The 16,714-nt window shown below is 44.9% G+C and overlaps 1 protein-coding gene across 1 annotated transcript in view; it reads right to left on the reverse strand.

Moving 5' to 3' along the window:
• LOC135527407 (agrin-like) overlaps nt 1-16,714 on the reverse strand; it is a 567,339-nt gene that overhangs the window by 126,927 nt on the left and 423,698 nt on the right.

Below are 16,714 nucleotides of genomic sequence, written 5' to 3' on the forward strand. Positions count from 1 at the left end.
ATGTTAAGGACTGGGAGTCTTTTAAAGATAAAATAGAAATGGAATAGAGATAATCACAGGCAAAATCCTAGAGGAATTAGTCTGCTTTCCACCATGATGAATTCACCTTTCATCAATAACCTAAAACACAAGTCCAAATCTACACAGGAGTTGCTTGCAAGGAAGACAGTGAATGTTACTGTTTCGGCCCGAGGTAGTTTTTTTTAACCTTTATTTAACTAGGCAAGTCAGTTAAGAACAAATTCATATTTTCAATGACGGCCTAGGAACAGTTGTTTAACTGCCTTGTTCAGGGGAAGAACGACATATTTTTACCAGCTCGGGATTCAATCTTGCAACCCTTTGGTTACTAGTCCAATGCTCTAACCACTAGGCTACCTACAGGTGACTTACATCTACCTGAAAATGTATGAAAAGACCTGAAAATGATTGTCTACCAATGACCAATTTGATAGAGCTTAAATAATTATGAAAAAAGAATGGGGTATGAAAAGGACCACACTAAGTATGATCCCCAATTAGGGGCAACGATCATCAGTTGCCTCCAATTGGGAACCATTTTTTTTTCATTTATTTTTTTATTTTACCTTCATTTAACCAGACAAGTCAGTTAAGAACAAATTCTTATTTTCAATGATCTCCTAGGAATAGTGGGTTAACTGCCTGTTCAGGGGAAAAATGACAGATTTGGACCTTGTCAGCTCGGGGGTTTGAACTTGCAACCTTCCGGCTACTAGTCCAATGCTCTAACCACTAGGCTACCCTGCCGCCCTGATTGGGACCCATACTCACAACACCATAGACGTTCAAGACTAGAACATCCCCTAGTCACGCTCTGACCTATTGCACAATAGAGAACCCAAGGGCTCTCTATGGTCAGGGCGTGACAGCACCCCCCCCCCCCCAAAGGTGCAGATTCCGACCACAAAACCTGAACCTGGATGGGGAGGGTTAGGGTGGAAAACTAGTGTCGGTGGCAGCTCGGGTGCGGGACGTAGCCGCGGATCTGGCCCTGAAGCCGGGCAGAACACCGTGCCCGGACTGGGCACCGGAGCAGAGGAAGGCTCCTGCCATGGAGAGGGACTGGACACCATGCCTGGACTTGGCACCGGCGCAGAGGAAGGCTCCGGCCATGGAGCGGGACTGGACGCCGTGCCTGGACTTGGCACCGGCGCAGAGGAAGGCTCCTGCCATGGAGAGGGACTGGACACCATGCCTGGACTTGGCACCGGCGCAGAGGAAGGCTCCTGCCATGGAGAGGGACTGGACACCATGCCTGGACTTGGCACCGGCGCAGAGGAAGGCTCCGGCCATGGAGAGGGACTGGACACCATGCCTGGACTTGGCACCGGCGCAGAGGAAGGCTCCTGCCATGGAGAGGGACTGGACACCATGCCTGGACTTGGCACCGGCGCAGAGGAAGGCTCCTGCCATGGAGAGGGACTGGACACCATGCCTGGACTTGGCACCGGCGCAGAGGAAGGCTCCTGCCATGGAGAGGGACTGGACACCATGCTTGGACTGGGCACCGGCGCAGAGGAAGGCCCCGGCCATGGAGCGGGACTGGACGCCGTGCCTGGAATGAGCACCGGCGCAGAAGAAGGCTCCGGCCATGGAGCGGGACTGGATGCCGTGCCTGGGCACCGGCGCAGAAGAAGGCTCCGGCCATGGAGCGGGACTGGATGCCGTGCCTGGGCACCGGTGCAGAGGAAGGCTCCAGCCATGGAGCGGGACTGGATGCCGTGCCTGGGCACCGGTGCAGAGGAAGGCTCCAGCCATGGAGCGGGACTGGATGCCGTGCCTGGGCACCGGTGCAGAGGAAGGCTCCGGCCATGGAGCGGGACTGGATGCCGTGCCTGGGCACCGGTGCAGAGGAAGGCTCCGGCCATGGAGCGGGACTGGATGCCGTGCCTGGGCACCGGTGCAGAGGAAGGCTCCAGCCATGGCTCCAGCGCAGGAAGCTCCGGGCTGTGGAGAGTCACTTGAAGCTCCGGACTGTTGACCCTCACTGGAAGCTCTGGACTGTGAACCGTCGCTGGAAACTCCGGACCGTTGACCCTCACTGGAAGCTCCGGACTGTTGACCGTCACTGGAAGCTCCGGACCGTTGACCGTCACTGGAAGCTCCGGACCGTTGACCCTCGCTGGAAGCTCCGGACCGTTGACCGTCGCTGGAAGCTCCGGACAGTTGACCCTCACTGGAAGCTCCGGACCGTTGACCCTCACTGGAAGCTCCGGACCGTTGACCCTCACTGGAAGCTCCGGACCGTTGACCGTCACTGGAAGCTCCGGACCGTTGACCGTCGCTGGATGCTCCGGACCGTTGACCCTCACTGGAAGCTCCGGACCGTTGACCCTCACTGGAAGCTCCGGACCGTTGACCGTCGCTGGATGCTCCGGACCGTTGACCCTCACTGGAAGCTCCGGACCGTTGACCCTCACTGGAAGCTCCGGACCATTGACCGTCACTGGAAGCTCCGGACCGTTGACCCTCACTGGAAGCTCCGGACCGCTGACCCTCACTGGAAGCTCCGGACCGTTGACCGTCACTGGAAGCTCCGGACCGTTGACCGTCAATGGAAGCTTCGGACCGTTGACCGTCACTTGAAGCTCCGGACCATCACTGGAAGCTCTGGACTGTGAACCGTCGCTGGAGGTTCCGGGCTGTAGACCGTCGTTGGAGACTCCAGACTGTACACACACACTGGTGGATGAGTGCGGGGAGCCGGCACAGGACGTACCGGGCTGGGGAGGCGCACTGGAGGCCTGGTGCGTGGAGCCGGCACAGGTGGCACCAGAATGATGACACGCTCTTCAGGGCGAGTGCGGGGAGCCGGCACAGGACGTAATGGGCTGGGGAGGCGCACTGGAGGCCTGGTGCGTGGAGACGGCACAGGTGACACCGGACTGATGACACACTCTTCAGGACGAGTGCGGGGCGCTGGCACAGGACGTACCGGGCTGGGGAGGCGCTCTTTGGGGCGAATACGCTGCAGAATACACCTAACCAACATCTCTCTCTGATCTCCTTCCTCCAACAGCTCCATAAACTCCCCGACGGTCTCTGGCTCTCTCCTCGACCGACTGCCCCTTTCCCCCCCAAAAATTTTTTTTTGGGGGGGTTTCTGTGGCCGCGGACCCAGGCGTCGTCGCTGTCCTCCTAGACTCCTTGGCGACTCCCACCAAAGGAAGGGTCTCGCATCCACACATTATTTTCTCGCATGTCCAGCTGTCCTTTACCTCCATGGCACGCTGCTTGGTCCTGTAGTGGTAGGATATTCTGGCACGTTCGTCGTATACATAATGAGCGGACCAAGGTGCAGCGTGAGTAGAATTCCACATATTTATTAAAGTGAAACTTCAAAAAACAACAAAGAATAAACGAACCTGCAAGTTCATAGTGCACATAGTACTAAACCAAAACAAAACAATATCCCACAAACGCAGGTGGGAAAAAGACCACACAAAGCATGATCCCCAATTAGAGGCAACGATCATCAGCTGCCTCCAATTGGGAACCATACTCACACCAACATAGAAATTCAAGACTAGAACACCCTCTGACCTATTGCACCATAGAGAACCCCAAGGGCTCTCTATGGTCAGGGCGTGACATGACCACAATGTTTTATTTAATACAAACAAAATGGGAGGTAGTTCAGCCCTGGAGAATAGAAGGGTCCTTCTTTTGATATTCTAATAGTTGACACCAGCTACACTTACAAGACTCCTGTGGGAAATGAAGGAATGGGGGAGAGAGAGCAAGGGAGAAAAACCAAGATAGAGAGAGACAGCAAGAGGGCGATACTCCACGGGCAGAGGGAGGAAGATGTTACAAGAATGATGCAAGTTATCCTTTTGATATCCTCCAGACCAGTTATAATGCTTATTGTACAACACTTAAAACCAGATGTAAAGTACTAGGGAGCCCAAATGCCTCTTTTGACCATCTGAATCACTCCCTTCTGTATTGACGGGGTGCACTAGCAAGGCCCCCACTGGCCCTAATGGGTAAATCAATAGTGTAGTCGTGGAAGTGCCAATTAGCATAACCCATCTTCTTAAGTGGATTATGGGGCAGGTCACTCTGTAGCGAGCAGTGCAGGGACAAGAGGAGCAGCAGTCTGTCTCCTCAGCCTGATATGGGTCATCAGCAATGGACTCTGACAGGCTCGAGGGGTCGATAGAATGGAAGGGAATTCACTTTATTGGGATTCGCTAACATTGTGACTGTGTTGATTATGATGAATGGGGATGATAAAAAAGGATTGTAAAATGGATTTGACACCACTATATAAGAGGCCATTTTGTGAGTCTTCTAAAGCTTAACGCGATATTGCATTGCAAAATGTCTGTCAGCACCATACGATGAGCCCACACGCAATCTGATCCGGGACAGTGATAGGCCATAATGACGGGTTCCCATGCAAATGCATGAGTCAACTGACCACAAAGCAGCTGTTAAATAAACAAGGCCCCGGCCTGCCTGGCCACCTGAGTCCATTTATGCAAACTTGACATGAGAAGGGAAATGTGGGAGTGTGAGCCGACAGAGCCTTCACAACCCGATTCATATTCTGCTCATGCACATCCAAACTCAAGGAATATAAAAATATCAAAATAAACCTAAGAAATGGAATAAATAAAAGTGAAGAGAGGGAGGGAGTTAAACGAAGGAGGGGGGCAGTAATTAGCTGTTGGTCTTTGATGTGGCTGCCACCCGCACTGCCTATGAACCTTTTAATTAGCAGAGAAGATGTCTGCATCAGCTATTCTCCCAGCACCCGTGTCTGCCTGCTTCTTTTACTCAATCATGTCATAACCAGAATCCATTTAGCCAAGGGATTGCCATTAAGATGAGCAAATACACTACGGTGGAGAGAGGAGAAAAGAAAAAAATGTTTTGCTCTATTTTAAAGAAGAGCTGGGAATTGTCGAAGCAAATAAAAACTGTAGAAGCAATAGAGGAAGTAATGTGTGATTTACTAATAGGATGAGGTGATGACTAGAGGGAAGTAGTAGACAGGATAATAGGGTGGATTATGTGAAGTAAAGTAGAGACCTTCTGAAGAACATGGCCTGAGTCACCCCAGTACTATCAATATCAGGGCCAGGAAACACGCCTGTCTGTAAAGAAAACACTGTACCAAGATCATGACCCGTGTGAATGTCAACATGACCATTTTTCATCTGTCACAAGTCCCCTTTGTGTGTGTGTGCTTGCACGTCTCCGTACTAGGGCTGGGAATTGCCAGGGACCTCACAATATTATCATGATACATAGGTGCCGATACAAAATGTATTGCAATTTTCACAATTCTACATGTGTTGCGATTCGATACTGTGATTTTTTAGCGATTCGATGTTCCAAACATGTCGCTCACCATGTCTGCTGCAGAGGGACATGGGAGCCATGAGAAAACAAGTTTTGATCAGCCATGTAAATAAAAGTGCTGGAAAATTGTAAAATCAAATCAAATGTTATTTGTCACATGTGCTTACTTACAAGCCCTTAACCAACAATGCAGTTTTAAGAAATATACAGCCCCCAAAAAATAAATAAAGTAACAAATAATTAAAGAGAAGGAGTAAAATAACAATAGCAAGGCTATATACAGGCGATAGCGGTACAGAGTGAATGTGCGGGGACACCAGATAGTCGATGTAATGGAGGTAATATTTACATGTGGGTAGAGTTATTGAAGTGACTCATGCATAGATAATAACAGAGAATAGCAGCAGCGTAAAAGGGGGGCAATGTAAGTGTCACGACTTCCGCCGAAGTCGGCTCCTCTCCTTGTTGTTCGGACGGCATTCGGCGGTCGACGTCACCAGCTTTCTAGCCATCGCCGCTCCATTTTTCCATTGTTCCATTTGTTTTGTCTTGTTCCCTGCACACCTGGTTCCTCTGTCCCCCCCCCTCATGTCTTTGTGTGGAATTGTTTTTGTTACGTGTTTCGTGTTACCCGCCAGGCTGGTTTTCCCCCTGTATTCCATGATATTTCCCTAAGGATGTTTAATTGTTAAACATTTGCTTATTTTTGTGACTGTTTCTCACCTTGCTCTTTTTACCTTTGGATGGAGGTTTTGACGCAGTGGCATCTGTTTGTTTTATTTGCCTCTGCCTAAATAAAGTGTGCACCTGTTCACTCTCTGCTCTCCTGCACCTGACTTCTCCACCAGTAGCGCACAACTTTGACAGTAAGTAGTCAGGGTAGCCATTTGATTAGATGTTCAGGAGTCTTATAGCTAGGGGGTAGAAGCTGTTTAGAAGCCTCTTGGACCTAGACTTGGCGCTCAGGTAACGCTTGACGTGTGGCTTGCCGTGTGGTAGCAGAGAGAACAGTCTATGACCAAAAGGAAGATGGAGAACAAGCTATAAAGGAAAAATACTGGAGTTTTGGTGCAGTTACAGCCAACTAGCTCAAAGATATTGCGATAGTCAAAATTATATACAGTAGTATATCGTCAAGAGTAATATCCAGGACCTCCCGAGTGGTGCAAGGTACTGCATCGCAGTTGTGCCCCTAGAGATCCTGGTTCTAGTGCAGGCTCTGTCACAGCCAGCCGTGACTGGGAAAACCATTGAGCGGTGCACAATTGGCCTTGCGTCGTCCGGGTTAGGGGAGGGTTTGGCCGGCAGGGATGTTCTTGTCCCATCGCGCATTAGTGACTCCTGTGGCGAGCTGGGTGCAATCCACGCTGACACGGTCACCAGGTGTACGGTGGTTCCTCTGACACATTGGTTTGGCTGGCTTCCGAGTTAAGCAGGCATTGTGTCAAGAAGCAGTGCGGCTTGGCTTGGTTGTGTTTCGACCTTTGCCTCTCCCAAGTCCGTATGGGAGTTGCAGCGATGAGACAAGACTGTAACTACCAATTGGATACGAAGAAATTGGGGAGAAAATAATAAATAAAAGTAATATCCCGATATGTAACCAGTGGTGTAAAAATACTTGAAAGTTACTTACTACTTAAGCCATTTTTGGGGGTATCTGTTCTTAACTTTACTAGTTATATTTTTGACAACTGTTACTTTTACTTCACTACATTCCTAAAGATTTTTTTTACTCCATACATTTTCCCTGACACACAAAAGTAATGTTTTTGAATGCGTAGCAGGACAGGAAAATAGTCTAATTCAAACACTTATCATGTCATGCCCTGGCCTTAGTATTCTGTGTTTTCGTTAGTATTTTGGTGAGGCCAGGGTGTGACATGGGGATTTATGTGGTTTGTTTTGTCTGGGTTTGTTTGTAGTAATGGGATTGTGGTTAGAGTAGTACTCTAGGTAAGTCTATGGTTGCCTAGAGTGGTTCTCAATCAGAGGCAGGTGTTTATCGTTGTCTCTGATTGGGAACCATATTTAGGCAGCCATATTCTTTTAGGTCTCTTGTGGGTGATTGTTCCTGTCTCTGTGTTTGTTGCACCAGATAGGGCTGTTTCACATTTCTTGTTTTGTAGATTGTTCATCTTTATTAAAGATGTTTACAAGTAACCACGCTGCGTTTTGGTCCGCCTCTCTTTCCCCAGAAGAAAACCGTTACATATCAAGAGAACATCCCTGGTCATCCCTACTGTCTCTGATCTAGCGGACTCCCTAACCCTATGCTTCATTTGTATGTTATGTCTGAGTGTTGGAACGTGCCCCTTGCTATCCGTAAATAAATACACATTTAAAAAATGGTGCTGTCTGGTCTGCTTAATATAAGGAGTTTTAAATTATTTATACTTTCACCTTTGATACTTACAGTTGAAGTTGGAAGTATACATACACCTTAGCCAACTACATTTAAACTCAGGTTTTCACAATTCCTGACATTTAATCCTAGTAAAAATCCCCTGTCTTAGGTCAGTTAGGATCACCACTTTATTTTAAGAATGTGAAATGTCAGAATAATAGTAGAGAGAATGATTTATTTCAGCTTTTATTTCCTTCATCACATTCACAGTGGGTCAGAAGTTTACATACACTTAATTAGTATTTGGTAGCATTGCCTTTAAATTGTTTAACTTGGGTCAAAAGCTTCGGGACGCCTTCCACAAGCTTCCCACAATAAGTTGGGTGAATTTTGGCCCATTCCTCCTGACAGAGCTGGTGTAACTGAGTCAGGTTTGTAGGCCTCCTTGCTCGCACACTTTAGGATTGAGGTCAGGGCTTTGTGATGGCCACTCCAATACCTTGACTTTGTTGTCCTTGAGCCATTTTGCCACAACGTTGGAAGAATGCTTGAGGTCATTGTCCATTTGGAAGACCCATTTGCGAGCAAGCTTTAACTTCCTGATGTCTTGAAATGTTGCTTCAATATATCCACATAATATTCCTTCCTCATGTAGCCATCTATTGTGTGAAGGGCACCAGTCCCTCCTGCAGCAAAGCATCCCCACAACATGATGCTGCCACCCTTGTGCTTCAAGGTTGGGGTGGTGTTCTTCAGCTTGCAAGCCTCCCCCTTTTTCCTCCAAACATAACGATGGTCATTATGGCCAAACGGTTCTATTTTTGTTTCATCAGACTAGTAGACATTTCTCAAAGAAGTACGATCTTTGTTCCCATGTGCAGTTGCAAACCATAGTCTGGCTTTTTTTATGGCAGTTTTGGAGCATGGCTTCTTCCTTGTGTAGTGGAGAATCTTCTCAGAAAAAGAACTTGTGAATTCAATATACACTTTAATACAAAGTAGCAAAACTGAGCTCTTCCATGGAAGGACCCTATCACAAACACAACAGAGCTGAGGCCCTCCATGGAAAGAGACCACTCTCATATTACAGAGTCCTGCCTTTATAGGATTCTGTCTTTGCATAACATGTGGAGTCCTCTCCCTCTATATGAAAATAGCTTCCCTTTTATTATTTTCTTCTGATCACAGAGCTAGTTCACGCCCACTAACGCTCATATCTGCTTTTGAATAGGTTATAATGATGGTAGACCTCTTTCCATGTTCTAAAAATAATGTATGTTTTGCATGCTTATGTTTCACGTATTAGTCATCAGTTATCTTGCTTCCATCTTTCTTTCTGTATCCTGCTGACCATAGTGTGTCCAGCTGTCATAAATGTCCGTATGGTCTTGGTTAATGTATTCTTTCAAAAATAGAGTATAGCTTGGGTGTCATAAGGCCTGGATGTCATCTTCTCTTAATGTGCATGTCCTTGCTATTTCAGCCTGGCAACTAGACCTGAGCATTAAATAGCTCTCTCCTTAATGGTTCGCTCCAACACTTGCTGAGCGGCATTTCAGGTTATGTCGATATAGGACTCGTTTTTACTGTGGATATAGATACTTTTGTACCTGTTTCCTCTAGCATCTTCACAAGGTCCTTTGCTGTTCTTTTGGGATTGATTTGCACTTTTCGCACCAAAGTACATCCCATTCTAGGAGACAGAACGTGTCTCCATCCTAAGAGGTATAATGGCTGCGTGGTCCTATGGTGTTTATTCTTGCGTACTATTGTTTGTACAGATGAACGTGGCACCTTCAGGCATTTTGAAATTGCTCCCAAGGATGAACCAAACTTGCAGAGGTCTACAATTATTTTCTGAGGTATTTGGCTGATTTCTTTTGATTTTCCCATGATGTCAAGCAAATAGGCACTGTTTGAAGGTAGGCCTTGAAATACATCCACAGGTACACCTCCAATTGACTCAAATGATGTCAATTAGCCTATCAGAAGCTTCTAAAGCCATGACATCATTTTCTGGGATGTTCCAAGCTGTTTAAAGGCACAGTCAACTTAGTGTATGTAGACTTCTGACCCACTGGAATTATGATACAGTGAATTATAAGTGAAATAATCTGTCTGTAAACAATTGTTGGAAAAATGACTTGTGTCATGCACAATGTAGATGTCCTAACCGACTTGCCAAAACTATAGTTTGTTAACAAGAAATTTGTGGAGTGGTTGAAAAACAAGTTTTAATGACTCCAACATAAGTGTATGTAAACTTCCGACTTCAACTGTAAGCATATTTTAGCAGTTAGCAGTTACATTTAAGTATATTTAAAACCAAATACTTTTAGACTTTTACTGGGTCTCTTCTACTTTTACTTGAGTCATTTTCTATTAAGGTTTCTTAACTTTTACTCAAGTATGGCAATTGTGTACTCTTTCCACCACTGTATGTACCTATATAGACTTCCCCCCACTACTTCATACACATCTGTGTTTTGAAGTGTATTAGGGGGATCGAAAACAGTGTGGCCTTGGTCAGTCCAGACACGCTGGTGGCTTGTTGCTCCGGACTTGTGTTTGTTTTTGCATCATTTGTCAGCCCCTCAGACAGACTGCTTCTGAAGGATGTGAATCCAAATAAACCCCTGCTACATAAAGAAGGATGGAGTGGCAGGGAGAAGAGAGAGAAAGAAAAAGGTTTCAGGATAGATAGATACAGGTGCTGGTTATGGATGGATGCTGCGACAGAGGATAAACCCCCTGATCTTCTGTTGAAGAGCTCTTTTCCACATATCTCTCTCTCTCCATATTGGTGGGTGGATGGTGCATCACCGTGTGATATCCCAACCCATAATCCTGTTTAGTAAATGTGAATTCAATTAAAATGGGCCGGGACCCCAAGGTGATGCACTATGCTAACCTGCCACTTTGTCAGTGTCGACAATGAAGCTGAGCCCGGGCCTAGTCGAGTGTGAAATTAAACAGGTGATAAATTCCCCCGTCCAGCCAACAGTGGGGACACTGTCATTTTTCATTACCACTAAATAAAATGGGGAGAAAACACTTCCATTTCTCCTTGTGACTAATGAATATGATTTTTAAGTTGGGTCTAAATAAACAAATAAATCACTCATTCAATTCTCTGGAGTTGGAGAATTCTGCCGGTACTAAGCTACTACCCCATGAACAAAGCCATGGCTTCTAGTTAAAAGGCGGGTTGTGGGATAGTTTTTTATTTTATTATTAAAAATGTATTATATTTATTATTATTATTATTTATTTATTTAACCAGGTATGCTAGTTGAGGACAAGTTCTCATTTGCAACTGCAACCTGGCCAAGAAAATCTGCTAACCATGTGTATGTGACAAATAACATTTGATTTGATTTGAGAGAAAGCAAAGCAGTGTGACACAGACAACACAGTGTTACACATTGAATAAACAATAAACAAGTCAATAACACAATAAACAAGTCAATGACGCAATAGAAAAAAGAAAGTATATATACAGTGTGTGCAAAAGGCATGAGGAGGTAGACAATAAATAGGCCATAGGTGAGAATAATTACAATTTATTACAAATTACAAATGAGCAGATGATGATGTGCAAGTAGAGATACTGGTGTGCAAAAGAGCAGAAAAGTAAATAAAATAAAAAAGTATGGGGATGAGGTAGGTAGTTTGGGTGGGCCATTAACAGATGGACTATGTACAGCTGCAGCGATCGTTTAGCTGCTCAGATAACCTCTCTGCGCACCGAACCTGTTAGCGGGATGAAATTCGACAACATACGGTGATCGCTACATATATAGTCATATTTAACATTCATGAATATACAAGTGTCTCACATGTTTCGAAAGCGTAGAATCTTGCTAACCCAACTGCGTTGTCAGATTTAAAAAAAGATTTACTGCGAAAGAATACGATGCGATTATCTGAGGATAGAGCCCCATAAAAAACAACTATTTCAACCAGCACAGGCGTAACAAAATCACAAACTGCAATAAAATAAATAATTTACCTTTGATGATCTTCCTCTGTTTGCAATCCCAATGCTCAATGTTACTCAATGAATGGTCTTTTGTTTAATAAAATCCATTTTTATAGCCTAACACGAAACATTTTGTGAACCGTCTCATTCCATTTTCGACGACACATTCAATGTAAATACACACACTAAACGTGACTTTTCCAGTCATGTTTGGTTTCATTGCAATCAACTGGTTTGATTGTAACACAACCAAACCTGATGGGTCATTTCGCGGGACGTATTGACTGAAAGAAATTGATTTGAAGACAACAAGTAATGACATCATTGTGCACTAATGATAGGACCGCTGTTTCGTGTATTGACTGTATTTTAACCCAATGAGCACTGATCGTCTTGAAATCTAGCTGGGTAGATAGCCAATGAGCTGAGGTAAATGGCAATATGTAATGTTTGTGTGTTGGAAGACCAACTCATGTAGTAAACTCCGGCGTAAAGAGGGTCATTCGCCATTGAAGATTCATACCGGAAGGAGCCACGCATGTTACGCACAGCATTGTTTTGGTAAAGTGCATCTTCAGCTGTTTATATATCAATCAGTATGGCGACTAAGTCAGGGAAAGCTAAATCTAAGTCTAGATATACAGATGTACACACAATTTTAGAAGAAATTGATCAGGAAAGTGAGACATAGATTGTTGGAGGACGATTAATTTAGCGATTCCCAAATGGAGGAATATTTCTTGAATGGAAAGGACATCGTTTTGGACTGGTAAGTTTTTCTCATGCAAATGCCGTTGTTTGAAATTAATAATATCAAATATTATTTGTGAAATGAAATAGCCTATTTGAGGCTGTTGAGGGGAGGGCAGGCTCACAACAATGGCCAAAGTGAAATGGAGACAGTATATACAGCTGGTGTGTTGTAATATAATAAAGACAGTAAATCTAGCTAGTCTGTCATAATATAATAGACAGTAGATCTAGCTGAAATGTCATAATATAAAATAGACAGTAGATCTAGCTGGTCTGTCATAATATTATGAGACAGTAGTTCTAGCAGGTCTATAATAATATATTCAACCTTATGTTCTCTGTACTCTATATATATCTGTTTATTATACCTGTTGATACAGGGCTCATATATGAAACTATTCTAACTGAACATTTTCACAGTGACACTGACTCCGAATGGGAGCCCCCAGTGCCAAGGTTTCCATCCCCCACTGAAGCTGGTTCATCCAGCTCCTGCCACAAGTAGTGTTCATCTGCCCAAATGTATTTCTGCAGGCATGGATGTGCCTCAGGGCCAAAATGGTACAGAATGGAGGCGGCGCTGTGTTCGTTGCAAAAAAAAGTCCCCCATCACCCGCTTGGTGACCCTCTGCTTTACAGCAGAACGAGACTGCTATGGCACCTGGCATCAGCAGCACAATATTGTGTAGAGGACTGAGGGTCTTCCAAATATTGAAAGTGTTATTTTGTAAATGTATATATTTTCTTTTCATGTTTTTTCTCCATTTTTTGGGTGTGTTAGAATACCATTTTGGTATTTTGTATATAGTTATTCCATTCAAAATGTATAACTTCACCAATTAGGCCACTTGGGTACATTTAAGCTACTTGTGTGGGACACCTGGGTGACTTCATGATACATTTTCATGTAGCACACTCATTTTGGAAGTTATCATTCTGAAACTTTGCAAAAATACTGTTGCCCTCTTATGTCTTTTACTGAAATTGTCCCCATCAAACAATGTTTGTTTTGTCTTATTCATTTTAAACATGATGATACAACAATAAAAATGAAAAAAAAAACATTTGTTCACTGTATTATCTAAACCAGATCTATTGTGTTATATTCTCCTACATTCAATTCACATTTAGACAAACTTCAATGTGTTTTCTTTCAAATGAAACCAAGAATATGCATACCCTTGGTCCTGGGCCTGAGCTACAGGAAGTTAGATTTGGGTATGTCTTCAGGCGGAAATTGAAAAAAGTAGGGGGGTAGCTGTAAGAGGTTTAAAGTTGGTGAGGGAAATGAAAGTCTCCAACTTCAGTGATTTTTGCAATTCGTTCCAGTCACTGGCAGCAGAGAACTGGAAGGAAAGGAGGCCAAATGAGGTGTTGGCTTTGGGGATGATCAGTGAGATATACCTGCTCAAACGTGTGCTACGGGTGGGTGTTGTTATCGTGACCAGTGAACTGAGATAAGGTGGAGCTTTACCTAGCATAGACTTATAGATGACCTGGAGCCAGTGGGTCTGGCGACGAATATTTAGCAAGGGCCAGCCGACTAGAGCATACAGGTTGCAGCGGTGGGTGGTATAAGGTGATTTGGTAACAAAATGGATGGAACTGTGATAGACTACATCCAGTTTGCTATGTTGAGTGTTGGAAGCTATTTTGTAGATGACATCGCCGAAGTCGAGGATCGGTAGGATAATCCGTTTTACTCGGGTACGTTTGGCGGCGTGAGAGAAGGAGGCTTTGTTGCGAAATAGAAAGCCGATTCTAAATTTGATTTTTGATTGGAGATGTTTAATATGAGTCTGGAAGGAGAGTTTACAGTCTAGCCAGACATCTAGCTATTTATAGTTGTCCACATATTCTAGGTCGGAACCGTCCAGGGTTAGGATGCTAGTCTGGCGGGCGGGTGCGGGCAGCGAACGGTTGAAAAGCATGCATTTGGTTTTACTAGCGTTTAAGAGCAGTTGGAGGCCATGGAAGGAGTGTTGTATGGCATTGAAGCTCTTTTGGAGGTTAGTTAGCGCAGTGTCCAAGGAAGGGCCAGATGTATACAGAATGGTCTGCGTAGAGGTGGATCAGAGAATCACCCACTGCAAGAGCGACATCATTTACAGTATATATACAGAGAAAAGAGTCGGCCCGGGAATTGAACCCTTTGGTACCCCAATAGAGACTGCCAGAGGTCCGGACAACATGCCCTCCGATTTGACACACTGAACTCTGTCGGCAAAGTATTTGGTGAACCAGGCGAGGCAGTCATTATAAAAACCAAGGCTATTGAGTCTGCCGATAAGAATGCGGTGATTGACAGAGTCGAAAGCCTCGGCCAGGTTGATGAAGACGGCTGCACAGTATTGTCTTTTATCGATGGCAGTTATGATATAGTTTAGTACTTTGAGCGTGGCTGAGGTGCACCCGTGACCGGCTAATGAGGCCGGATTGCACAGAGGAGAAGGTACGGTGGGATTCGAAATGGTCAGTGATCTGTTTATTAACTTGTCTTTCGAAGACTATAGATAGGCAATGCACGATGGATATACAGTATATCAGACCATATGCCGTACACTGCATCAAATTGGTCTGCATGGCTGTCGTCCCAGAAAGAAGCCTCTTCTGGAGATGATGCACAAGAAAGCCTGCAAACAGTTTCCTGAAGACAATCAGACTAAGGACATTGACTACTGGAACTATGTCCTGTGGTCTGATGAGACCAAGAAACTTATTTGGTTCAGATGGTGTCAAGTGTGTGTGGCGACAACCAGGTGAGGAGTACAAAGACAAGTGTGTCTTGCCTACAGTCAAGCATGGTGGTGGGAGTGTCATGGTCTGGGGCTGCATGAGTGCTGCCGGCACTGGGGAGCTACAGTTCATTGAGGGAACCATGAATGCCAACATGTACTATGACATACTGAAGCAGAGCATGATCCCCCTCCCTTTGGAGACTGGGCCGCAGGGCGGTATTCCAACATGATAATGACCCAAAACACACCTCCAAGACGACCACTGCCTTTCTAAAGAAGCTGAGGGTAAAGGTCATGGACTGGCCAAGCATGTCTCCAGGCCTAAACCATTTTGACCATCTGTGGGGCATCCTCAAATGGAAGGTGGAGGAGTGCAAGGTCTCTAACATCCATCAGCTCCGTGATTTCCTCATGGAGGAGTGGAAGAGGACTACAGTGGCAACCTGTGAAGCTCTAGTGAACTCCATGCCCAAGAGGGTTAAGGCAGTGCTGGAAAATGATGGTGGCCACACAAAATATTGACACTTTGGGCCCAATATGGACATTTTCACTTAGGGCTGTACTCACTTTTGTTGCCAGCGGTTTAGACATTAATAACCTCTTGATACCCCCATCCCGGATCCAGGATCGTGAATAAAGCCTCAGGCTCATTAGCATAACGCAACGTTAACGATTTCTGAAAATCGCAAATAGCTTAGCCTTTTCTTAACAACACTGTCATCTCAGATTTTCAAAATATGCTTTTGAACCATAGCAAATCACTAATTTGTGTAAGAGTATTGCAAGCTAGATTAGCATTTTGAGTAGCATTTAGCACGCAACATTTTCACAAAAACCAGATAACCAAATAAATAAAATCATTTACCTTTGAAGAGCTTCGGATGTTTTCAATGAGGAGACTCTCAGTTACATAGCAAATGTTCAGTTTTTCCTGAAAGAATCTTTGTGTAGGAGAAATCGCTCCGTTTCGTACATCACATTTGGCTACCGAAACGAACCGAAAATTCAGTCACCAAAACGTCAAACTTTTTCCAAATTAACTCCATAATATCGACCGAAACATGGCAAGCGTTGTTTAGAATCAATCCTCAAGGTGTTTTATCACATATCTCTTCATTGATATGCAGTTCGTGGAAGCCTGCTTTCCCCTCAGAATCGCATGGAAAAATACCAGCAGCTGAAAATGACGCACCAATTTCGACGGAGGACACCGGGCGGACACCTGGAAAATGTAGTCTCTTATGGTCAATCTTCCAATGATATGCCTACAAATACGTCACAATGCTGCAGACACCTTGGGGAAACGACAGAAAGGGCAGGCTCATTCCTCTCGCATTCACAGCCATATAAGGAGACAATGGAAAACGGAGCCTAAAATATCCTGCTGGTTTCCTGGTTGCCGTTTCATCTTGGTTTTGCCTGTAGCTCCCGTTCTAGGGCACCCACAGACAATATCTTTGCAGTTCTGGAAAATTCCAAAGCTATCAATTATATGCATAGTCAAGCATCTTTTTGTGACAAAATATCTTGTTTAAAACGGGAACGTTTTTCATCCAAAAATGA

Source organism: Oncorhynchus masou, chromosome 33, assembly GCF_036934945.1.
Source record: "Oncorhynchus masou masou isolate Uvic2021 chromosome 33, UVic_Omas_1.1, whole genome shotgun sequence".
In the NCBI taxonomy this organism is placed as follows: Eukaryota; Metazoa; Chordata; class Actinopteri; order Salmoniformes; family Salmonidae; genus Oncorhynchus; species Oncorhynchus masou.